Below are 27,613 nucleotides of genomic sequence, written 5' to 3'. Positions count from 1 at the left end.
CAAGGGATTCATAAAAAAAAAAGTAATATTCATCACCATAGAAGAAACAAAGTCAATGCAAAATGAAACATTCCATTCTTTATATTATTTCCTCCGTGAATTTTTATCTTGTGTAATCAACATGTGTCTTGTTTCAAAACACGATTTTTTGTAAAGGCATTTTAATGTCATTTAATTAATTTAAATGTAATTTACCAATTACATATAATAATAATTTTACACATAAGTTTTTTGAGGTTTTTTGATTCAAATTCTCTCTCTCTTCCCTCCTCATTCCCAGAGACACTAAGCAATTTTATTTGCATTATATGTGTCTTATCATTCAAAACATGTTAATATTTTCTTAAAATTTTTAAGATAATACTCATATAAAATCAAAACTCCTAAATAATAATCCAAGTTATTTCACATGATAAACAGAAAAATATGTACCATATTATAACACACATATAATCTAAAATAGAAGAGGAATGATTAAATATTTTATTTTTGTTGGACAGAATTCCCAGAGAATCAACCACTTAATATATAATTTCATCCATGGCAAGCTTATGATCTCTTCCTCAAAATTCTACCTATTTCCTCTTTCCATCCTGGTGGTCTGTGAGTAGTACAATGACAATACTCTTTCAGTTTCTGCCTCCAACAAACTTTCTCCTCTGGCTCATGTTTTTCTTTTCTTGAGTATATCTTCATATTATATCAGCCCAAAATTTCATGATCCTTAATATCAACTCTGAGATACATTCTAATTTTATCATGTGTCTTTTTTGAATCACCATGAGCCATTAGTGAGTTATTAGGTTTGATATATCTCAAGAGATATGTGTCATATCCCTCATGTGTCTCAGGAAGAAAGTAGATCTATATTGTATGGTAAGCCAAGAAATAAACAATAGACACTATATCCTTTCTTAAGAAGAAATAAATGAGTGAAGAATAAAATCAGGAATGAAAATGAAATTCAAAAAGGAAAACCTCGTCTTATCATCAGAATGACCTCATCTGATGCCACCTCTGGGTCTATATAATCACCTCTTGGAGAATAAATAAATTTGTTGTGGGAAAAGTCTTAAACCTATTTATTACTTATTTTTAAATATTATTTCTCTATTCCTTCACTCTTCCGGTCATCCTCCAATAATAACCACCAAGTTGTAACCACAAATGCTGACATAAGTAATATGTTTCCGTTAAAAGAAAGGAAGAAATCTTAGCTACTAGAGATTCACAAGATCCAATTGGAGGAACTGATGCAGGATAGCTCCGAGGACACATTAAAGCCACTGCTGGGGAGGCTATCACTAATGGTGTGTGAGTTCAGAGCCAGACCAGATAAATCTTACCTACAGTGCAAGATCTATCTTAGTGGTCAACAACACATTGGCTTTCATTCTCACTGGACTTTACATGACTTTACAGTTAGGAATTATAACCAAGTTTGGGTACTGAATTCCTCCCACTGCCTACCTTTATAAAGGACAGGAACTGGACTTTGGGATTAATTTTACTCTGTATCCACTGCTTTTCCTGGCTTTGACTCCATCTGACAATATGTCTCTCTCAGGTTAAACTCATCATTTCTAATCTCATCACCATGCTTTTAAGTCAAGCTCTGACTGACACCACATCCCTCAGTCTCTTCCTAGTTTTAATTAGAAAACTAGAAAATGGAGTAGCAAACTCCTTCGAATGCCTTCTTTTATAAAAGGCAGAAAATGGACTTTTTGGACTTACTCCATTCTGAACATGCTTCTTTTCCTATTATTAACTCCATGCAACAAGATGCCCCTGAGCCAGGTCCGGCAGTGTCCCCCTCACTTTCCTGCCTTCTTTTGTGTGTTATCTCTCCCCCATTAGATTGTGAGCTTCTTGAGGCCAGAGGCAACCTTCTTTCTGTTAATTCTATTTCCAGCACTTAGCATGGTGCCAGGCACGGGGTAGTTACTTCATAAATGCTTATTGGATGATAACGAATAGGTGGAGGCATGCTAGGGAAAGAGCAGAGTCCGATTTTTTCTCTCCTAGTTTAGCTCATTCCCCTTTGCTATTTCCACCCATAGACATGGTGGGTGAAGGGAGTTGTAATTAGGTGTGGAGAGATTTGAGAAAGTTGTCATCTCTCTTATTCTGAATTCTTGTTTTAAATGGCTGTTGTTTGGTATGTTGGCAACCAGGCTCTAGATGACAGTCGGAGTAGCAATGGGGTGATCAGGTCCAAAGTGCATGAGGAGGTCTTGCTCCTCTCAGGGTGACCCATCATACAGGACTGCCAGGGACTACTGAGAGCAGCACACCTTATTGTGTTCAACCCTTTAGATGGACACACTCGTCTCTTCACCCTGCTTTAATCTCTAGAACCTCTCAGATGTGTGGGGAGGATTCTAACATACCACTTTACGTTCTCTTTCTTGCCTGTTTTTTCTTTGAAATCCTTTTACTCTTTTAAGGACTATTTTATTTTCCCATTAATTTGGAGAGCAGAAATGCACTTCATAGCACTCCTTTAAGATGGAGAGAACAACTTATGCTTTTTTTTTTTTTAATTCTTAGGTTCCATCTTAGAATCAGTACTATATATTGCTCCAAAAGCAAAAGAACATTAAGGACCAGGCAATGTGAGTTAATTGACTTGTCCAGAGTCACACAATTAACTTTTGAACCCAAGACCTCCTACCTCTAGGCCTGACTCTCAATCCATTGAGCCACCTAGTTGTCCCCCAATTTATACTTTACACATGCATCATTGCTAGTTGTTGCCTGTAGAAACACAAACATAGCAAACGTTCTTCAGGTCGCTGTAAAATTCTCTACCATCCATAATTTTCTGAAATAAGTCCAGTCTGTTTTCTTTGTGGTATATTTTTTGGCTACTGAAGAATAATGCTCCTGCAAGCTTCCTAAAACTATATAAAATACAAGAGGATTAGTCACTTTCTATGTGCTCAGAAGTTTTGGGTAATTAACATAGTTCTGCTATGCCCTAATACCAATATAAGCAGAAGCATACTGAAGTCCACAATCAGAAATCCAATCATCTAATTATGTAATTATTCATCTTGCTCTGGAGGCATTTTTCTTATACTTCCCTCTCTGAGTGATACTTTCAATATAAGAAAATTCTTTTGAGACTCACCTGCAAATCCATAATAAGGTAGTAAAGTGGGATTTAGGAAAAAAAGTTGAATAAAACATTATTTTAATAATATCCTTGCAATAGCCCTGGGAGGGAAGTAGTACAAATATTATTATCTCCATTTTATAGATTAGGAGACTGAGAGTCAGAAAAGAGAAATAACTTGCACAAGAAGGTCACTCAACTAAATAATGGTAAAGTTATGGTCTAGAACACAGGACTGCTCATTCTATGTATTCTTTTAATTTTACCACTGCTTCCTTTCTTCATGGTTATGGTCCTTTTGAAGACAATCCCCATATAATGGTTGAAACAAATAGAATCTATTATTTAATTTATCTTTTCAAGTGTTGTGTTATAAAGTTCCTAGTTACTAGATTGTTTTGTAGACAGACGCATCATTTATAAGTGCATATTTAGTCACCAATTTTACCAATTAAAAAATAAAAATCTGAATACTATTTTTTTCTTTTTATATAGAAGCTTTAATATGTCTATGCTTACAAAATTACAAAAGCTTTTCTTCTTGTTTTTTTTTAAGTTTTATAGTATCATATAAATGTAATGTATTTTTTTTTACATTTTAAACATTATTTTATTTGGTCATTTTCACACATTATTCATTGGAAACAAAGATAATTTTCTTTTCCTCCCCCACCTCCCACCACCTCTCCCATAGCCTACACATGATTCCACTGGGTATCACATGTGTCCTTGACTGAATTCTATTTAAGTGCCCAATCACAACCTTCATTGATCAATCACTTGTAATTTATCTTTGCAAATTTCAACTTGTTTCACACCAGAGTGCAGAACTCATCCTGGAGACAGGATAATTTCTTCCTTCATATCCTTGTGACTTTAATTTCCCTACTGAGGATTTTCAAAATGACTTTGGAAAAGCAAACATTTGGGACAGGAAGGGGCTCTGAAGGGAAAACATTCTGTCCCCATGGAGCCATATTTGAAAAAGCAGCTTTGTAAGAAAGAGTTTAAGTGAGTTTTGCTCCATAGCAGCACCACCCCCTTTCCTTCCTCCAGAGTTGTTTGAAAGAACCAGGAGAGTGGTTAAGCCAATTTCTCATCATTTTAAAATGCTCCCTGAGCAGCACATTGAGCAGGACACCTGATGGAAGGAACTCCCAATGGGATGAGGTTGTGCTTGTCTTGACTACTGAGGGATCATGGGGAATAATCTCTGCCTGCAATCTTTCTCTCTGCCAGCTGTCTTGCCCTAAGTGCTAATGTGTCACAGGTGAGAAGCTGCTTTCCCAGCATTAAAGACATGAAATAACCTAAACCTGTCTGCTTGTGGAGGAAAGGCCAGCCAGAGACAGGATGCCTTGGGCACTGTAATCTTCAGATGAACGTGTCTCTCTCCTTCCCCTTTTCTTTTTCCTTCTTTCTTCTCTCTCCCCTTTTACTTCCCTGGTTGCTTTTCTTTTCTCTCCTTTCATCTCTCCCTTTACACTTTTATCTTTTCATCTCTCTGCCTTTCTCTTTCCATATAAAAATGTTGCATAATGTGCACATGCACACATATAGGCATTGAAGCACTATGGGGGTACAGTAGGGATCAGAAATTGAAATTTCCTAGTTGAGAGTATTCAAGTATGAAAAAAAATCCTCTAAGAATACAAGTTGGCCACTCATCTGTAATTTAAGTTTCAGAGAATTGCATGATTCACTGAGCATTAAATGAATCTGCCTCAATCATCTAACTACCAAGGCAAACCTTCTATCCACCACACCATATTTTCTCTTTAGTATATATATCCAGAGCTTTTAATATCCATTTTTATACACTTACTCACATGTGTATGTGACAAAAATTTAGACACAAAAGAAATATAATAGATAAGAGCAAAATAGAGCATAAAAAGTTTTTGACAGAAATTTGTGCATCATCACTTCCTGAAAAGAATTATTGTTATAAAATTTAAAACTAGTTTTGTTGGTTCCTGTGATGATGAGACTTTACTCTTTTTCTTTCTCTTCTCTGAAAGGGAATGACTTGCCCCTTCTTTTGGCTCTTTTTCCTAGTGAATATGTGTCTGGATGCCACTCCTGGGTCTCTGTTTCCTTCTCAGTAAATAGAGGTAATAATAACTGAACTGTTTACTTTATCAGTTGATTTCTGATGCTTAAATTATAAAAATCACAGGATCATTGGACTTAGTGTTGGAAATAGAGGTATGCTGGAGTCAAAAACATAAATATCAGGTTATTTGTATAAGGACAGGTCACTACAACATGAAGTCTAAGAGAAGGATTCACAGAGGAATTGGTACCTGAACTAAGCCTTTAATGAAGGAAATTATTCTGAGGAGTACAGATGAGGGGGATGTTTATTCAATATGTCTCTACTTAGAGATAGGAAATGGAATGGCAAGGCTATGAGTATAGAAAAGGGCGTAATAAAAAACAGATTAAATTGGAAAGAGAGACAGGAGTCACATTGGGTAGTTCCTTAAATGAATGGAGTTGTGTTTTTTTTTTATAGAAAAAAATAGGGAGTCACCAAAGGTTTTTGAGCAAGAGAGTGGACTAGTCAACTGTGTATAAGGAAAAGTACTGAGAGGAAAGTCAGGAAGCAGAGAGAAAAAAAAAAAACAAAAAAACTACCATACTCTTATAGAAGACCAGATAACGTTCATGAACAGAGAGATGATCAAAACTTTAATTATTGAGTGCCAATGACTCAATATTGTCTCCAGGATAAAATGACATTGTTCTTTGTATAATTTGGAGGTTTTCATGATCTGGCTTCTGCCTACCTTTTTATCATTCTCTCTCATGTATTTAACTTCCCAGGCAAACTAGCCTTATTGCTACCCATTGTACTCTACATTTTACCTTCTACCACCCTAATTTTACACTATCTATCCCTCAGTCTCCAGTTGCGTGACTTCTCACTTCTGCCTCTTAGAAGCCCTTAGCTTCTTCCAAAGTTCAGCTCTAGAACTACTCCTCGCATAAATCCTTAGCTGCCCCCTCTTCTAATTAACTTGTATTCTCTGTATACATTTTGGATGTATACATAAAGATTTATGTTCTAACTTTGGCATTCCGAAGAATGGAAACTCCTCAAGGACAGGATTTATAACACAAGAGAGAAGACTCTAGCTGCTATTCTATTGTTCACCAAGTTCATTGGGACTAGAAGGGAATATCTTGAAAAGACCAATACAAGCAGGATGAGTTATATGTATTTTAAAACTAATATGATTACTTATATGTGATTAAAAAGCATACAATGAGGTAACTTCTATACAGTGCTTTGTAATCAATTGTATTCTAATTGGTTGAGATAAAAACTTACACACACATACACACTTATACACACTTACATTAAATTAAAAAAAAAGGTTTTGTACAAACAAAACAAATGCAACCAAAATTAAAAGGGAAGCAACAAATTTGGAAAACAATCTTCATAACAAAAAACTCTGACAAAGATCTAATTATTCAAATTGATGAAAAGCTAAATCAATTGTACAAAAAATCAAGCCATTCCCCAATTGGTAAATGGGTAAGGGACATGAATAGGCAATTTTCAGTCAAAGAAATCAGAACTATCAATAAACACATGAAAAAGTGTTCTAAATCTCTTATAATCAGAGAAATACAAATCAAAACAACTCTGAGGTATCACCTCACACCTAGCTGATTGTCTAACATGGAAGCAAAGGAAAGTAATAAATGTTGGAGGGGATATGGTAAAATTGGGACATTAATAGACTGCTGGTAGAGTTGTGAATTGATCCAGCCATTCTAAAAGGCAATTTGGAACTATGCCCAAAGGGCACTAAAATACTGCCTGCCTTTTGATCTGGCCATAGCACTGCTGGGTTTGTACCCTAAAGAGATCATAAGAAAAAAAGACTTGTACAAAAATATTTATAGCTGTGCTCTTTCTGTTTGCAAAAATTGGAAAATGAGTGGGTCTCCATCAATTGGGAAATGGCTGAACAAAATATGGATCTATTGGTAATGGAATACTATTGTGCTCAAAGAGATAATGAACTGGAGGAATTCCATGTAAACTGGAACAACCTCCAGGAATTGATGCAGAGTGAAAGGAGCAGAACCAAGAGAGCATTATACACAGAGACTGATACATGGTAGTACAATCAAATATAATGGATTTCTCTACTAGCAGCAATGAAATGATCCAGAACAATTCAGAGGGACTTATGAGAAAGAATGCTATCTTTAGTCAGAGAAAGAACTGTAAGAATAGAAACACAGAAGAAAAACAACTGCTTGATCACAAGGGTTGATGGGGATATGATTGGAGCTATAGACTCTAAATGATCATACAAGTCCAAATATTAATGGTATAGAAATGGGTCTTCATCAATGGCACATATAAAACCCAGATGAATTGTGTGTTGGCTATAGGAGGGGTATGGGAAAGGGCAGGGAAAGAACATGAATCTTTTAACCATGGGAAAATTAATTAAAATAAAATTTAAATCTAAATTAATAAAATAAAATAAAAAAAAAGAATTGTCCATAGAGTAGGGGAGTCAGTTGATTATTATGAGATAATGTAAAAACAGTGGTTGAGTAAGAAAGAGAGATACCCTGGAAGAAGAGAAAAGGGAAAGGAGGAATGGAATAAATTAAATTAGGCAAGCATGCAGTATTTCATCTGTCAGACGTATGGATGAGAATTTATGACCCAACAAGAGTTAAGAGAATATTCCAGGATATAAAATGGACAATTTTGGATACATAAGACACAATTTTAAAGTTTTTGCACAAACAAAACCAATGCAGTCAATATTAAAAGGAAAATTAGAAAGTAGAAAAAAAAACATTTGGAACAGGTTTCTTTAATAAAGGCCTCATTTTTCAAATATATAGAGAACTAAGTCAATCTATTAAAAATATGGACCATCTTCCAATTGTCAAATGGTCAAAGGACATGAACAGGCAATTTTAGAAGAAATCCAAACCATCAATAACCACATGGAAAAAATCTCTAAATCATTCTTTATTAGAAAAATGTAAATTTTGCCTAACATGACAAAAAAAAAAGAAAATGACAAATATTAAACAGGATGTGGAAAAATTGGCACAATAATTAACTGTTGATAGGATTGTGAATTTGTTAATCTATTTTGGAGAAAGATTTGGAACTCTGTCCTCTAGCTATAAAAGTAACCTTATTCTTTGAACCAGCAATACCATAATCTGCATCTCAAAGAGATGAAAGGAAAAAGAAAAGAATCTAGACTTTGAAAAAATATTCATTATGCCTCTTTTTGTGGTACCAGAGAATTGAGAGTATTCTCATCAGTTGCTGAACAGTTTAACAAGTTATTCTATATGGTTTTTGATGCAAAACTATTCTTCTATTAGAAATGATGAGTAGGATGGTTTCAGAAAAACCTGGGAAGATATAAGAACTGATGAAAAATGAACTAAGGAGAACCAGGAGAACATTGTATACAATAACCACAATACTATGATGATGAATAGTGAGATATTTAGCTACTCTTATCAAGACAATGATCCAAGATAATTCCAAAGAACCTATGATGAAAAAATATTTTTATCTCTAGAGAAAAAATTGATTAACTTTGAAGAATACTTTTGAAAACTTTCATTTTTCTTGAAGGGAGGGACTGTGTGTTTCTTTTGAAACATGAAATGTTTTGAATAATTTCAGATGTATAATTGATATCATATTGCTTGCCTTCTTAAAGGTTTTGCAGAAATATAGAAAATAAATAAAGGGAGTAAATTTGGAATTCACTTTCAAATAATGTTAATTTTTATGATTAGTAAATATTTAATTAAAAACAAAACAAAAATAATCTTAAATAAATAAATAAAGTTGCAAAAACATCAAGGTGAAAACGCCAGTAAAATTGAATCAGGATAAAAGAGATTGAGTATTATTTCTATTAGAGAGTTACTACCACTCCTATAACATTCTCATCTCATGCTCCCCTTTCCCCCTATCTTTCTCTCTTTAAAGGTGTTACTGTATGACCTAATGGAGGCTACAACTCTTTTTCAGTCAAAGAAAGTTTATGACATCAGAGCTTTTTCTTATTGCCTTCACAATTAGCCCTAAGTTTTTCTTCCACTGGGGATATTCAAAGGTCTTTCATGAATTTCTAAAAGTCCTTTAAATTAAAAAAAAGTATATTACACACTCTCTCCATTTCATATAAGTGTAATAGGCAAACACACAATTACTTCCAATAGCTGCTTTGAAGAAACAAAAACAAAAAAATAGTTTTCTTTAGGCTGGTTTCTCACCACTTCTCTAGGGCCAAATTTCCATCATAACTAAGTTGATGGTGACTCTGAAGCGCACAAGACTGACTCTCCTTCATGCTACATTGGGGGACCACTTTAAGGGAAATTGTTCTGGGATTATAGATTGAAAAACAAGTAGAAACAGGATCTGTTTGTGTTTGAAACACTAACTGATAACACTGGCAGCAGGAAAATGTTTTTCAAGCAATTCAGTTCATTTTTTTTTGTGGTGTGGCTGAATTGTTAGGGTTTGCCTGGCTATTCTGTGTTGCATGTTCAGGGATCAAAAACAGAAACCAGAATACAGGGAAAAAAATCAACACAACACAATTCTGGGAAAACACCACTTCCCCCTACTGTCTTTGGCGTAATTCAATGAGCTTGGTTTCTTTGTCCTTGTTAATACCAAGCTTTGGTTATTCCCATGTAATGCTTTATTTGTAAAAGCTAATAAGATCTTTTGTATACATTCTATGACTCCCTTGTCACTTAAACTCTGTGAGATAGGCAGGGCAGGTGCCATGATAATCCTTTAATAGATAAGGAAACCAAGGCTCAGAGAAATGGTTTGAGAAAACTATAGTGTTTAGTTAAGATACCATTTCTTCCTTTACAACCTATTAGGGAGATTAGATACCAGTTATACTTTGTCCTATTTCCTGTTAAATTCACCTAAGAGGTGTAAAATTCTCTCTGAGTTGGGAGAGCTTGTGTCCTAAAACAGAGATTAAAGAGATTAGTATAGATCTGTGTTTGCTCAAACTGGATCCCCCAGGCATCCAAGTGATTCAAGTGTATGCTTGGGTGCAAAATGAACCAAATTAAAATTTAAAGTACTTGTGCCAATAAATGATGTGCAAATTCACACAAATTTGTTAACAATTACAACAATAACCACCAAGATAGAAATGATTACTGAGCAATATGTTCTTGGAATTTAGCAAACCTTAGAGAGCCTCTGAAGGATTTTTTAGAATCAAAGATTTTGAACTAGGAAAAAATCTTATTTTCTGAATCTTTTCTTTTTTTTTGAAAGTGGGTCTTCTATTTTCAAAGCCATTGTTTATTTCTACATGCAAAATAGTGGTAAATTACTACCACTAGCATTTTTAGTATAACATTAAACAATAGTGATGATAATCAGTATCCTTACTTCACTTCTGAACTTATTGGGAAGGATTTTAACTTACCCCATTGCAGATAATACTTGCTGATTGTTTTAAATAAATATTGATAATTTTTTCTGAGTAAAGACCCTTCTAAACTTAATCATCTGGCAGAACAAAAGGTTAATTAGGGGGAAGTTGGTCTGTAATTTTCTTTCTGTTTTTGGTTTTGGTAGCTAAGGTATCATCACCATATTTCGGTTCTAAAAAAGAATTTGTTAGGACTCCTTCTTTGCTTATTTTGCCAGATAGTTTGTTGTTATAGTATTGGAATTAGTTGTTCTTTAAATGTTTGATAGAATCCACCTGATGCTGGGGAATTTTTCTTGGAGAATTCATTGGTGGAGTGTTCAATTTCTTTTTCTGATATGGCATTATTTAATTATTCTATTTCCTATTTTCTTAAGGTAAGCAATTTATATATTTTTAAATATTCATCCATTTTACCTAGATCATCAGATTTATTGTCATATAATTGGGTAAAATAACTCCTAATGACTGTTTTTATTTTCTCTTCATTAGCAGTAAAATCACCCTTTTCATTTTTCATACTGTTAATTTTATTTTCTTCTTTCCTTTTTAAATCAATTTAATCAATATTCTATCTATTTGATTTATTTTTTCATAGAACCAACTCCTAGTCTTATTTATTAGTTTAATAGTTCTTTTACTTTCAATTTCTTTAATTTCTCCTTTGATTTTTGGATTTTCAATTTACTCTTTAATTAGGGATTTTTAATTTGTTGTTTTCCTAATTTTGTTTTGTTCTTTTAGTTTCATACCTACTTTTTCTCTATTTTGTAAATATAAGCATTCAGAATTATAAAATTTCCCCTGAGTACTGTTTTGGTTGTATCCTATAAATTTTGATATATTTTTGCTTCATCATCATTCTCTTCAATGAAATCAGTGACTGTTTCTAATATATTTACATACATAATAGAAATAAGTAATATATATAGCTGTTCTTTTACCCCACCAGTTTTGAAGAATTAGATTATTTAGTTTCCAATTCTTTTTTAATTTTCTTTCCATGAACCCTTATTAATTATAATTTTACTACATTATGATCTGACAAATTTGCACTTACTTATTAATTCTGCTTTTCTGAATTCAGTTGTGAAGTTATTATATCCTGGTACATGGTCAGTTTTTGTATACGTACCATGTGGTATTGAAAATAATATATATTCCTTTTAGCCCTATTCAGTTTTTCCAGATATTTATTAAATCCCACTTTTCTAATATTTCATTTGCTTCTTTTACTTCTTATTTGATTTTATTAGATTCATCTATTTCTGAGAGGGGGTCTTGAGGTCCCTCACTAGTATAGTTTTACTATCTATTTCTTCTTTAAGCTCATTTAGTTTCTTCTTTAAAAATCTGGATTCTAGAGGCAGAGTCAAGATGGTGGCTTAGAAGCAGCAGAAGTTCAGACCTCTGAAAACCCTTCTTTACCAATCACAAACTGAATCCTCCTATGGGACTGAAAATCAAACCTAACAACAGGACAGAGCCAAGGAACCCTCCTGCTGCACTCAATCCAAAAGGTACAGCCCCCAAAAGCCGAAATCTGAGAACACTCAGATTTAAGGGGAAGGCAGAAGGAAGGTCCCAGGACCCCTCCCCCCCCCCCACCTAGAGAGCTAAGCCTCCAGCAGCAGCAGGAACTTCTGGGTGGGCAAAGACTCTGGTCTGGAGGGAGTACCATGCAGGGCTGTACCAGGCTCAGAGGGTCAAACACAGGTGGCAGGGAAGGAGCTAGAGAAAGTGTAGAGCAGACAGCCTGGTCACAGAGGCTGAGACCCTTCAAATTGCTCTAGCCTTCCAGGAGGTTTTGGCCTCAGGGTATATTCAGCCCAATCCAGATGAAATTAATCCCATCAAAAGACTTCAGAGGTCAGGGAAGCCCAAACACCAACACCCCTCCAGTACAAACTGCTGGACTTTAATCCAATCAACAGCCTCCAGAGGACATGGAAGCTCAAACTCCAACACCCCTCCCCCACAGACTACAGGGAGAGATCTTCTGTCAAAGCTCCAAGAGAGGAGATTGACAGAAACCCCAAAAATTGAAAAAATGAGAAGAGCAAGAGCACAGACAAAAATAGAGAACAAAGAGGCAGTAAATATGAGCAAACAAAAGAAAAGGAAGAAAGAAATTATAATAGACAGCTTCTGTACAGTCAATGAGCAAAGAGTAAATGGAAAAGAGGGGGAGGGATCAGCAAACAATAATTGGAAATCCCAGAGAATTGGATATAGGCTTTGGAAGAACTCAAAATACAATTCAAAACACAATTAAGAGAGGCTGAAGACAATTGGGAAAAGAACTTAAAAACTAAGATAAGTCATATGGAAACAGAAAATAGTGTCTTGAAAGCCTAAATCAACCAGATTGAAAATGAGGCAAAGGAGATGAAAGACGAGGCAAAGAAGATGGAAGACGAGGCAAAGGAGATGAGAGATGAGGCAAAGAGGATGCAAGATGAGCTCCAAAGAAAATCAGACCAGAAAGAGGATGACCAAAAAGCCAGGGATGAAATCCAGTCTTTAAGAACCAGAATATAACAACTAGTATTAAGTGACCTCACAAGGCAGCAGGACACTATAAAACAAAACCAAAAGAATGAAAAAAAATGGGGAAAATATGAAGCATCCCACAAAACAGAAGATTTAGAAAATCATTTGAAGAGAGAAAATTTAAGAATCATTGTTCTACCAGAAGACCATGACAAAAGAAACGGCCTGGACATAATACTACAGGAAATTATTCAAGGAAACTGCCCTGATATCCTAGAACAAGAGGGGAAAGTGGAGATTGAAAGAATTCACAGATCACCTCCTGTACTTAGTTTTCAAAGGACAAAACCCAGGAATGTTATAGCCAAATAAAAGAACTATCAGACCAAAGAAAAAATATTAAAAACTGCCATGAAGAAGTCATTCAGATACCATGGAACCACAGTGAGGATAACACAGGATCTGGCTGCATCTACACTGAAGGACCGAAAGCATGGAATATGAGATTCCAGAAAGCAAGGAAACTAGGTCTACAACCAAGAATCAACTACCCAGCAAAACTGACTGTATTCTTATAGAGGAAAGTATGGCCATTCAACAAAACAGAAGAATTCCAAGAATTTTTAAAGAAAAGACCAGACATGAACAGAAAATTTGATGTCCAAGCACAGGACTCAAGAGAATATATGAAAAGGTAATTTAAAAAGAGTGAAAAAAGAAAAAAAACAAAACAAAAAAAACTTTTTTTTAAGAGACTCAACAAGTTAAAATGATATGTATCCCTATAAGAAAAGAGGTCATTGATAACTATTAAAAACTGTTGTTATCACCTGGGCAGCTAGAAGAATTACACGTAGAGGGAACAGTGACAAACTGTATAGGATGAAATAACAAGACATAAATAGGTTTATAGATATATGTATGCATAAATACATATACATGTGTATATGTATATATACACACACAAACATATATATATATATATATATATATATACACATAACTCAAGCTAAAAAAACAGGTTAATACTAAAAGAAATGGGAAAAGAAACAAAAGGAGATAAATTTATATGTCACAATGAAGCTCATCATGTGAGGGGGAGAGAACATCAATAAACTGAAAGGGTGAAGAGGTTGGAGACAGGAAATACTCAAATCCTATGTGCATTGAAATTGACTAAAAGAGGGAAGAACAATCCAATCCATTGGGGCAGAAAATAGAGTCGCACCTTATAGGGGAGTAAAAGAGTAATAAAAGGACTGGTGGGGAAGGAAGCAGTATAAGGGAGGGAGAGGGTGGAGGCATAGTTTTAAAAAGACTGCAAAAAAAATAAGGGGGGATAAAAAGGGAGGTGGTAGAAAGGGAAGTAAAATAAGGCTGGGAACTAGGGGGACTGATTAAAAATAAACATTGGTGAAGGAAATAGTGAAAGAAAAGGCAGGATCAGGAGTAGAAATTAGAATACTGGGAAATACACAGCTGGTAATCATAACTCTGAATGTGAATGGAATGAACTCACCCATAAAGTGCAAGTGAATACCAGAGTGGATTAGAATCCAAAACCCTACCATATGCTGTCTACAAGAAACACACATGAGGAAGGTAGATATGCATAGGGGAAAGTAAGAGGATGGAGCCAAATTTATTGGGCATCAACTGATAAAAAGAAGGCAGGAGTCGCAATCTTGATATCTGACAAAGCCAAAGTAAAAAATAAATCTAGTTAAAAGAGATAGGGAAGTTAATTACATCCTGATAAAAGGGAACATAGACAATGAGGAAATATCCATACTGTAACAGCAAAAAAAAAATGTTGGTTTCAAGACTGTGAATTGCCAAAACTGTAAAGATAAATTATAGTGTCTTGGTTTAATAAAAAAATAAGTGGTCAACATGGGAAAAATTCCCAAATACGAAATACCCAAGTCAGCTGGGTTTTATGGAGATTTTTAATTAATACAAATGAAGGAATTAAGGGAAGAGAGAGAGAAAGAGAGAGAGAGAGAGAGAGAGAGAGAGACAGAGAGAGAGACAGAGAGAGAGAGAGACAGAGAGAGAGAGAGAGAGAGAGAGAGAGACAGAGAGAGAGACAGAGAGAGAGAAGAGAGAAAAATAGTAGGAAGGGCCTAAGCCAAATGGCCTAAGCCTGAGCCTTAAGAGAGACTAGTCAGTCTTTTATCACTCACCACAAGATCGTCCCAGGCAAAACTCTCTTCCTTCAACCAGCTCCTCCAACTAACTCCAAACTCCAACTAAGTTCAGAGAGCCAGCACCTCCAAACTAACTCCAAACTCCAACCTCCACGACAAACTCCCTGAACTCAGTTCAGAAAGCTCCTTTTTAAGGGAAAGTTCTCTTATGTCACCTCCCCTAAATTTTCACATCTACCAATCACAGTAGACTTTTTCCCCAGGACTATACTCAACATATATGCACCCAATGGTATAGCTTCCAAATTTCTAAAGGAGAAACTAGTGGAGCTCAAGGATAAAATAGATAGAAAAACTATACTAGTGGGAGACCTGAACCTTCCTCTATATGATCTAGATAAATCAAAACAAAAAATAAATAAGAGGTAAGAGAAGTGAATGAAATCTTAGAAAAATTAGAGTTGGTAGATATGCGGAGAGAAATAAATAGGGACAAAAAGGAATACATCTCCTTTTAGTAGCACATGGTACATTCACAAAAACTGACCATGTATTAGGGCATAAAAACATTGCAAACAAGTGCAAAAGAGCAGAAATAATAAATGCAAACTCCTCAGATCACAATGTAATGAAAATAATAATAGTAAGGGTACATTGAGACGTAAATCAAAAATTAATTAGAAATTAAATAATATGATTCTCCAAAACCTGTTAGTCAAAGTTCAAATCATAGAAACAATTAATAATTTCATTAAAAAAATGACAGTGATGAGACATCTTTTCAAAACCTATGGGATGCAGACAAAGCAGTACTCAAGGGGAAATTTATATCCTTGAGTTAATATATTAACTAATTAGGGAAAGCAGAGGTCAATAAATTGGACATGCAAATTAAAAAAACTAGAAAGTGTACAAATTAAAAATCCTCAGATGAAGACTAAATTAGAGATCCTAAAAATCAAAGGAGAAATTGATAAAATTGAAAGTCCAAGAACTATTGATTTAATAAATAAGAATAGGAGATGGTACTTTGAAATAAAAAATAAAATAGACAAAATACTGGCCAGTCTAATTAAAAAAAGGAAAGAAGAAAACCAATTTGACAGTATTCAAAATGAAAAGGGAAACCTCTCTAATGAAGAGGAAATTAAGGCAATCATTAAAAAACTATTATGCCCCATTATATGACAACAAATATGGGAATCTAGGTAATATGGCTGAATACTTACAAAAATATAAATTGCCTAGACTAACAGAGGAAGAAATAAATTACCTAAACAATCCCATATCAGGAAAAGAAATTGAACAAGCTATCAAAGAACTCCCTAAGAAAAAATCCCCAGGTCCAGATGGATTCACAAATGAATTCTATCAAACATTCAAAGAATAACTAATCTGAATATTATACAAACTATTTGACAGAATAAGCAAAGGAGGAGTTCTACCAAAATCATTTTAGGACACAAATATGGTGCTGATATCAAAAACAGGAAAGTCAAAAACAGAGAAAAAAAAAACCCTAGACCAATCTCCCTAATGAATAAAAATGCAAAAATCTTAAATAGGATATTAGCAAAAATACTCCAGCAAGTCATCATGAGGGTTATTCACTGTGACCACATAGGATTCATACCATGAATGCAAGGATGGTTCAATATTAGGAAATCCATTCACATAATTGACCATATTAACAAGCAAACTGACAAAAATCACATATCTCAATAGATGCAGAAAAAAGCCTTTGAGAAAATATAACACCCAGTCCTATTGAAAACACTAGAAAGTATAGGAATAGAAGGGCCTTTCATAAAAATAATAAACAATATATATCTAAAACCATCAGCAAACGTCATTTGCAATGTGGATAAACTAGAAGCCTTCCCAATAAGATCAGGAGTGAAACAAGGATGCCCATTATCACCTCTATTATTAAATATTGTACTAGAAACACTAGCAATAGCAATTAGAGTAGAAAAAGAAATTGAAGGTAATAAATTTGGCAATGAGGAGACCAAGCTATTACTCTGGATGGATGATATGATGGTCTACTTAAAGAATCCTAGAGAATCAACCAAAAATTAGTCAAAATAGTCAACAACTTTAACAAATTTGCAGGATATAAAATAAACCCTCATAAGTCAGCTTCATTTCTATATATCTCCAACCCATTTCAGCAGCAATAATTAGAAAGAGGAATTCCATTTAAAATTACCGTAGACAATATAAAATACTTAGGAATCTATCAGCTGAAACAAACTATGGGAACTATATGAACAAAACTACAAAACACTCTCCACACAATTAAAACTAGATCTAAACAATTGGAGAAGCATTGATTGCTCATGGGTATGACAAGCTAACATAATAAAAATGACAATCCTGCCCCAATTAATTTAGTTATTTAGTGCCATACCCAGTGAACTACCAAAAATCATTTTTTTTTACTTGATTAAAAAAGACCATTAAAAAAGTTCATTTGGAAGAACAAAAGATCAAGGATATAGAGGGAAATCATGAAAAAAATGCAAAGGAAGGAAGACTTGCAGTCCAAGATCTCAAACTCTATTATAAAGCAGTGGTCATCAAAACAATTTGGTACTGGCTAAGAGACAGAAAGGAGGATCAATGCAATAGACTTGGGGTAAGTCACCTCAGCAAGACAGTCTATGACAAACCCAAAGACCCCAGCATTTGGATCAAAAACCCACTATTTGACAAAAACTGCTGGGAAAACTGGAAGACAGTGTGGGAGATATTAGGTTTGGATCAATACCTCACAGCCTACAGCAAGATAAACTCAGAATGAGTGAATGACTTGAATACAAATAAGGAGACTATAAGTAAATTAGGTGAACACAGAATAGTATACATGTCAGAACTGTGGGAAGGGAAAGACTTTAAAACCAAGCAAGACATAGAAAGAGTCACAAAATATAAAATAAACAATTCTGATTACATCAAGTTAATTTTTTTGTACAAACAAAACCAATGTAACCAAAATCAGAAGGGAAGAAACAAACTGGGAAACAATCTTCATAACAAAAACCTCTGACAAAGGTCTAATTATTAAAATTTATAAAGAGCTAAACCAATTGTTCAAAAAAATCAAGCCATACTCCAATTGATAAATGGGCAAGGGACATGAATAGGCAATTTTCAGTTAAAGAAATCAAAACTATTAACGAGCACATGAAAATGTGCTCTAAATCTCTTATAATCAGAGAAATGCAAATCAAAACAACTAATAGGTATCACCTCACACCTAGCAGATTGGCTAACATGACAGCAAAGGAAAGTAATGAATGCTGGAGGGAGTGTGGCAAAGTTGGGACATTAATTCATTGCTCGTGGAGTTGTGAATTGATCCAACTATTCTGGAGGACAATTTGGAACTATTTCCAAAGGGCGATAAAAGACAGTCTGCCCTTTGATCCAGCCATAGCACTGCTGGGTTTATACCCTAAAGAGATAATAAGGAAAAAGACATATACAAAAATATTAATAGCTGCTATCTTTGTGGTAGCCAAAAATTTGAAAATGAGGGGATGCCCTTCAATTGGGGAATGGCTGAACAAATTGTGGTATATGTTGGTGATGGAATACTATTGGTGGCAAAGCCACCTTCCTTTGTATTTTTTTTCATTATTTCCCTGGATATCCTTGATCCTTTGTTCCTTGAAATAAACTTTTTTATGTTTTTTTTTCTATATCAGTAAAAAAAAAATGGAAGGTCCATGGATATAGCACTAAATAGATAAATAAGTTTGGGTAGCATGATCATTTTTTTCTTATTTTTAAATAATGAATTTCTTCCATAACCTTTTGATCCTCCTTTTCCATTCCACTGTTCCTGAATCTCTTTTTTTCATTGCTTTCTTGACCTCTTTTTCAATTATGTCAATTCATGTTTTGTTAAAATATTTTTTCTCCTTTTATTTTTGTGCCTCTTTTTCTAGTTGACCAATTTTGCTTCTAAAAGTACTTTATTTTTTCATTTCATTTATTTATTTTTCCCATTTTCTTCAATATGTCTTTTATTTTTTTTTAATTCCTTTTTTAGTTCTTCCAACACCTAAAGCCAACTCCCATTTTTCTTTGAAGTTTTATTTAGATTTTACATTCCCCTATGGACTTTGTGCTTTGCTCTTTTTCTCCATTGAAATTTTCTTGGGATAGATGTTTCTTTTGCTTTTTGTTCATCTTCCCTAACTTTTTTTATTTGTATACTGGGAATTCTGAAAGCTGATGATTCTGTCTACTCCACTGCTGGCTTACAGGGTTCCGCATTGTGAGCAATTTTTCCCTGGAGATAAGGGTTTCATCACAGAGTAGTCTTGAAAGGGTCAAGCATTAAGGACTTCTGGACCTCACTGGGGGATGATGCCAGAGCCTTCAAATGGACTTCAAATGGTTGGTCTAGCATGTGGGTTTCTGTTGTTGGTGTAGGCAGGTTCTCAGGATCCTGAAATTGGTCATTTCTCTGTAGTGGGTTTGGCCTGTATGCCTCCATGTGTAGTTTTGCTTCCAGTTCCCCCTTATTCCATAAAAATCAATTCTCTCTGCTTACCTTTCAAGTTGTGTTCAGCAGGAGAACCCTCTCACTCTGTCTTGCTTGGTTTTTGACTCTTGTCATTTTGAGGTGCTTTCTAAAGAGTGGCTGGGTAGGATTACAAGAGTGATTTCAGCTTTTTAACTAATAAACTGTCATATTGGCTCTAACCCCTCCCTTGTTTTTTTAAGCCTCTAAAAGCATCTATTTATTTATATCAACACTCTACATTGATATAGATCTACCACACACATAAAAATATATAATATTGGAAGATAAAAAAATAAAAAAAGCATAGGTCCTCAAGCAATGAGTCAGGGACAAAAAAGCAGCTAAAAGCCTATGGCTGGTAGAGATTACTAACAGACATCATCTTCTCTTCAATCATCCAATTAACTAATCCATGAAAAAAGGAAATATAAAACACTTACTATGTGCCAGATACTATGCTAGTCTTTGGTGGACTAAGTCAAAGGGAGAAGAATCTTTGAAGCGAGCTTACTAGCATAGAATTAATTATGGGCAAATCCCAGTGCTAATGATAAGTTTTGGTCACTTGACCCTATATGAGAAGAACAGAGAGTTCCTCACCTACAGGGTTGTGAAACTTCTTATCTTGACATATTCTCTTTCATACCTCTCTGAAAATTTGATATGTCGAAAAGTGGAATAGGTTACTTCATGATATGGTGTATTCTCCCATCCAGAAGGAAAAAAAACAACCCTCAATTCCCACTTGTCATGTTATATTGAGCATTCCACATGTGTATGGGTAGGACTAGATACTACTTATGATTCCTTTCAATCCTAAAGAGTTTTATAATTCTGTAATTCTATCATATGATTCTTCTGTGGATTTCTGGGGAAAGGAGGATATTAACACAACCTTGAGGCAAAACAATTGTTCTATAGTAGAGGAAAGCAACTGCTTTTTTTCCTAATAACCTTGAAATAGTCACCATTTTCTCTACGCCAATAAGCTTATTGCACAATGTTACAGAATTTGAGCTAGACCAAATTCCTTGGCCAACTTCCCGAAGGTGCTGAGGTTGTAGAGCTTGTGTTTTTTTTTTTTTTTTTGAGGTAGATCAAGAGATTCAAGGAGCTATGTGAGAGTTCTTTGGAAAGCAGTTCAGCTCTGAGATGTCTGATTATCTGACTGCCTATTTTTTCTTCTATCTTTGTTTCTTTGCTTTTTTCCTTCTCTCTTTTTTGTCTTTCTTTCTTTCTTTCTTTCTTTCTTTCTTTCTTTCTTTCTTTCTTTCTTTCTTTCTTTCTTTCTTTCTTTCTTTCTTTCTTTCTTTCTTTCTTTCTTTCTTTCTTTCTTTCTTTCTTTCTTTCTTTCTCTCTCTCTCTCTCTCTCTTTCTTTCTTTCTTTCTTTCTCTCTCTCTCTCTCTCTCTTTCTTCTCTCTCTCTCTCTCTTTCTTTCTTTCTTTCTTTCTTTCTTTCTTTCTTTCTTTCTTTCTTTCTTTCTTTCTTTCTTTCTTTCTTTCTTTCTTTCTTTCTCTCTCTCTCTCTCTCTCTCTCTCTCTTTCTTTCTTTCTTTCTTTCTTTCTTTCTTTCTTTCTTTCTTTCTTTCTTTCTTTCTTTCTTTCTTTCTTTCTTTCTTTCTTTCTTTCTTTCTTTCTTTCTTTCTTTCTTTCTTTCTTTCTTTCTTTCTTTCTTTCTTTCTTTCTTTCTTTCTTTCTTTCTTTCCCTTCTTTCTTCCTTCCTTCTCTCTCTTTGTGTTTATACAATTCTATACTGTGCATAATCTTGGGGAAAAGTTGGTGTAGCAAGTCATGCTATAAATAAACGGCAACTTTCAGATACAGCACATACGAAAAGGTTAGACTGTGCTAATACCATTGAATGACTCGTGACGGACAGTTCAACACCTTGGCAACATCTTTTGGATCTTTGCCCATTCTTTGTGCTATTCCTTTGTCAGAAGCTGGAAAAACTTGGCAACCAAAGATGCCCCATTAAGAATCTTTTGGAAGGTTCCTCATATTTGTCTTGAGCAGTAGAAGAAAACTGGGCAATGGATATGAGTAAGCTACTGCTAATGAAACCTAGCTTCAGATTAAGCCCAGTGGGCATATCTAAATAAGATACAGGAGATATACTCTGAAACACCCCTTATCCCAATTATTTCTCTACCCTTTGGAGGACAGAAGCCCTTTTCCATCATGGTTGAATAATTCACCAGAAATGGAGGCCTATATCCAAACAAGGAAAACCATAATTAACCAGAAATGGAAGTCTATATACAAACATAGCATGCCATTTTGATATTGGATCATCTAAATTCCAAACAGGCCTATGGCAATGAGTTTGTAAACACTGCCAAAAAAAAAGAAAGAAAAGAAAAGACATAATGTCTTTTGCTAAATTAGCCCATATTGATACTGGAATGTTGAGGCAATAAAATATTAAAGAGCTTCAAGGTTGCACCAAAGTACACTCTTTAATTTGTATGGCACTGACTGAATGGCAAAATGTGATTTAATTTACTGTATAATTTGCTTGTTCAACAAAGCTGAAAGATAACTCACTTACTGTCTCTTTGTTTCTATGTATTCCAGTAACAGGCATAGCTCTGTCAATGAATGGCTTTGTTATTTGGTGCCAGAGGAAGTAGTTTGAACAGAAAACATACAGAAATAAAGGTCCAGCGCCTGAGTATTTGCAGTGCGTTTGCTCCATCCTCATCATGTTTATTTCTGCGTGGAGACAATAATGGCCTTTTGTTTTTCTAACTTGATGAAGTCACTCAGCCTTATTCTGCTGCAACCCAGCTCTGGGAAAGCATGCTCAGCCAAATTTAGAACTATTTGGAGCTCACGAGTTGTGAATTTTGAACCAAACTTGAATCTTTGAAGAGCTCATCTGTTCTGCGAAGCGTGCCAACATTGCTAACGGCCTCGCAGTCTGTACTGGCTCCAGGAGGCCTGTGCCTGTTGTCTTGTGAATCCCTTGTGTTTCTCCAAACTGCCAGTGTTGCCGAAAAGGGCCCTTCGGCTGCTGCTCTGTTTGATGCTAGCACTTATGAAAAACACAATGGATGTATCTGAACCACTAAAACCTGGGCTGGAGAAAGGGAAATTTCCCAGAGGTGAAATCAAGAGGTCTGCGTGGTTGCTGTCATTGTTATCAGGTTTAAGGCTTCTCTTTCTCCTGCATGCTTTCTCCAATCCATCCCCATTTTTGCTCTCACTCTCACCAGGCTCTTAAGAGCTCCTTATCACCTCCAGCCTGTCCTGTTACTGTAATTGTCTAGCTGGTCTCCTCATTAGAGAATCCATCCTACACACTGCAGCTGTAGTAATGCTTCCTCACATTGTTCTTAGCAGGTAAACTGGGAGAGAAGAACAAGGCTCTACAAGAAGTAGCACTTATAGTGACAGAAATCAGAGGATTTGGGTTCAAATTTCACCTCTTCTATTCAATGCCTTGCAACTTATATAACTGATCCGCAGTTTTCTCATCAATAAAATGAGGGAATTGATCTAGATCTGAGATATTAAATATGTAATGTTATGGATATAACTAGATTAAAGTGTATTTGGGAGTTTTTTTAATAAAAAAAATATAGTGCTGAGAATCAGTTGTTTCAGACTCTTCATAAGTCTGTTTAGGGTTTTCTTGGGGGAAAAAAAAACAATACTAGTCATTTATCCTTTCCTTTTCCAGCTTATTTTGCAAATGAGCTGAAATATTACAATAGGATTGAAGGCAACAGAGCAAACAGAGATAAACGGGAGCAATGTCATACATATATTAAGTATCTGAGTTTGAATTTGAACTTGTCTTCTAATTATAGACCCTGAACTCTATCCACTGATCCACATAGCTGCCTGAAAAAATATAAAAGAACATAAATTGATGTGGTTTTCTAAGTCAATATATATCCTGTGGGGATCCTTCTATATAATTTAGTAACCTCTCCATTTGAATTTGATGCTACTAGATTAGATAATCTCTAAATTCCCTTCCAGTTCTAAATCTCTGATCCTTTGAAATCCTCCCCTTCCCTTGGCCCTATTCAATCAACAGATGTACTTCTGCTTTTGGATTTCCTTTTCATAACTTAATTTCCTGATTCCTTCCCTTTGGCATCAGTCAATCAATCAGCAAGCATTTATTAAGTGCTTATGACATAATGGGCATTATGCTAAACACTGGAGATTCAAAACTAGGCAAAAAAATGTGCCTCCCCTTTAGGAGCTTACATTTCAAAGTCAATAAACTGGTTCATATAGAGAAGATGGAAAAGAATCTTAAAAGATTAGACTATAAAAATGTCATGTTCTTTCTTTAACTCTGAAGCAAATATTGTATTCCTCCTCTAATTTCCCTACCACATACACAAAAAAAGACACAAAAGAAACCAAATCACTTCCTAGTGAGAAGTTGATACATAATACCAGCCTTTTTTGGACTCTGCATCTGCAGCAAAGGAAGATCCAAATTCATGACCAAAAATCTGGAGTGAGAAGATCCCTAATCATTGATGTTTTTGCTTCCTCTCCTGGCAGAAAAATCAAATAAACAAGCCTTTATTAAATATCTACAATGTTCTAGGAAGGGCAGGAATGGCTTGATAAGAATAACAGAGCATTTCATTTCCAGGCAAGTGACCCAAAGTAGATTGCTTGATGTTTAAGGTAGTCCACTGAACTTATAGTGGAATCCAGACCCATATCTCATATTTAGTCACTAAATGACTTCAGGTAGGGCACATTTCCTTGCAATATCCTTGATCTCTATAAGTGTGGAAAAAATGCTTTTCATATGGGGCTGTTGTGAGAGAAGCACTTTGTGCACTCTACAAAACTATGGAAACATGAGCCAGTATTATTAATGAACATCCTTATCACACTGAGGAAGTAAATTTTTTAGAATACCTTATGTTAGCCAACAAACATTCAGGGTGATAAGCACTAAACATGGAAATATCATTTTTTGAGTCAAGAATTTTGGTTGTAGTAATACAGAATTTCTAAAGTATAATTACTTGGGAAACATAGTTTAATTTGTATCAGTAGAAATTTACAGCTTGTGTATGTTTATATAAATGATCACGAATTGAAACCTCTTGTGCCTTCTTTGATGCATAAGAAAAAATTATTATCTTGTAGGCGAGGGTGACATCAGCTTTCCTAGTGAATTGGCAGTGATCAGCCTTTTAATCAAGAACAAGATTATCGACGGCCAAAGTATGCAAATATGCCATCTGAAAACAACAGTTCAACATTTCATAATGAGAGGTTTTAGAAAAACTGTACAGTGCAAAATTAGAAATTTCAGAGGATCCTCAAATCTCAGTCTGAAGGAACCCCTAGAGGCAATTTACTCCAACCCATGCTTGACAAAAAATCCTCTTTAGAACATCCCCACCAAATAATCAATAGAGTCTCTGACAGAAAAGGCAAAGAGGGTAAATTCATTATCCTTGGAGGCAATCCATTCTATATTTGGATACGTCTAATCCTTGGAAATTTTCTCCTTTTATTAAGCCTGTCTAATTCTGGACCTTCCATCCAGTCACTGCTAAGTCTTCCTTATGGGGCCATGTCTAAGCCATTAATCTTCCAAAAGGCAATCCCCCAGATAGCTATCACTCCCCCATCCCACCCCACTTTAGTCTCCGACTCTTCTTCCTAAATATTCCCAGTCCCCCTTTCCCAGTTTGTATTCCTCTGATCATTGTAATGAAGCTTTGGAGCATGCTAGATCACCCAACATGGAGGCACTCTGCTTCTCTGTATTTCCCTGCCACTTGGGGAGAGCAGCCTCCTTCAATTGGCTGCATAGCCATGACAGCTGATTTTAAAAGGGCCGTACCACGTCCCATTTTTCTTTTTCTTGAAGGCCCTTTTCTGCTGTATCCTGTGGATGAAAATGACACAGAGTTCACTAATAGAGCAGACATCATGAACTGAATAATGGCTTTCCCTCCTTCTTTTAGGTTCCCATGGCTTGAGGGTTGTTTTGTTTCTGTCTTTTTGTTGTTGTTGTTTGTTTGTTTGTTTGTTTATCCTTTTCCATTTCCCTTACTGTAATATCCACCCAAACTCAGAAGCTATGAAGACCTTGAACTCAAGATTTTAGATGAAATATGACCAGCCAGCTCAAGAAAGAAATCTATAGAAGCCAGGCTCTCTGTCTGGTGGGCAGAGAGAGGTTTGATGTGGAACTTGGGGTTCTGCTCCAAAGGAACTAAGCAAAACTGTGAACTTACTTCCCTTCCCCTTCCCAGAGAATGAAGTAGAGCAAAGTAGGGGAGTATTAAGCCTGCATATTAGAGTGTAAATTTGAAGATATGAAACTTATTGGGTTTTTTTTAACCCTTACCTTCCATCTTGGAGTCAATACTGTGTATTGGCCTCAAGGCAGAAGAGTGGTAAGGGCTAGGCAATGGGGGTCAAGTGACTTGCCCAGGGTCACACAGCTGGGAAGTATCTCAGGTCAGATTTGAACCCAGGACCTCCTGTCTCTAGGCCTGGCTCTCGATCCACTGAGCTACCCAGCTGCCCCCTGAATCTTATTGTTAATGACTAAATGGTATAGATCTATCCCTACAACTGAGTCAAAATCTTTTGTAGAGCTTGGAGTCAATAGTAGATATCTGATACTTTCTCAACCCTTTTGGGGCACTACAGAATCCTGGGGACAACACTTAAAATATAATCTGCCTGGCCTTCATGAGGTAGGGACCATGAAGTCACTGTTATAGAATGAATTTGTTTAGAAGTTTCCCTCTAAAAATGACGCAATCTATATTGCATTGGACCTCAGGAGACATCATTTCTAATTCAGTTTCTCATAGAAACTTAGTTTGCATTCTTGGGGAAGTCCATTTTCCTTTGTTAATTATTATTTCCGGATTATAAAATGAGGGATTGAGGCTAGGACTAACATCGTCAGTTCTGACATCCCAAGTTTTATGTTCTAAGGTCTCATGTACCTCTGCTAGTTCATGTCCTAAACTCTTTGAGGCAAAGATGATCACATTTTTGTATTACTATGTCCATAGTGTATGTCTACTATAGAGGAGATTAATAAATGCTTGTAATGAATTAATAAATGTTAATAAATAATTAAGTTCCCTTAATTAATGAAATAAACATAATGATATATCCAATATTCATAACATTATATATTATTAAATCTAGAAGGGACCAGAATGTTTAAATTATTTATTTGCTGATGTGGGAAGTGAGAACCACTGAGTGGAAGCGGTTTACCCTGGTTAGTAAATGTCTGAGTTAGGTGTCAAACCCAGGTCTCTTGACTTCATTAATTACTTTTCCCATCAAACCACACACTAAACATATAGATCTCCATTTGCTGCTCCATAATTTCACTGCACCAAATCCTAAGCCAATTCCTTCTACAATTTTGATATTTTAACTTTATTCCTGCCTTGAATAGTCTACTTCAGCAGCAGGTGAAAAGAGAAAACAAGATACTTTCCTATTGAAAGCACATTTCATTACTCTTCATGAATAGAGTTGAGAGGGAGATATTTGAATACTCTACATATACAGTTTTTAATGTTTGATTGCTGTTAAATAACAAAAGATAAATTGGCTTTCTTCAGGTATACTGTGAACTAGCAGGGACTTTCATTTAGAATAATACTTAGAAATGGTTGCTCATGGAAAGTTTTCAGAAATTAGAAGAGGAAGTAGAATCCCTGCAGCTGACTTTGTGACAGAATCCAAATGAGTAGGTGAGTAATATTTACCCTTGAGTGGGTCAGATCCCTCATGCCCTAAAAGAATTCCCTCTGGTCAATGAGTTCTCTGCACACCATGTTCT

Source organism: Monodelphis domestica, chromosome 6 (assembly GCF_027887165.1).
Source record: "Monodelphis domestica isolate mMonDom1 chromosome 6, mMonDom1.pri, whole genome shotgun sequence".
In the NCBI taxonomy this organism is placed as follows: Eukaryota; Metazoa; Chordata; class Mammalia; order Didelphimorphia; family Didelphidae; genus Monodelphis; species Monodelphis domestica.
The sequence above is the reverse complement of the archived record's forward strand: the minus strand, read 5'-3'. Positions refer to the sequence as shown.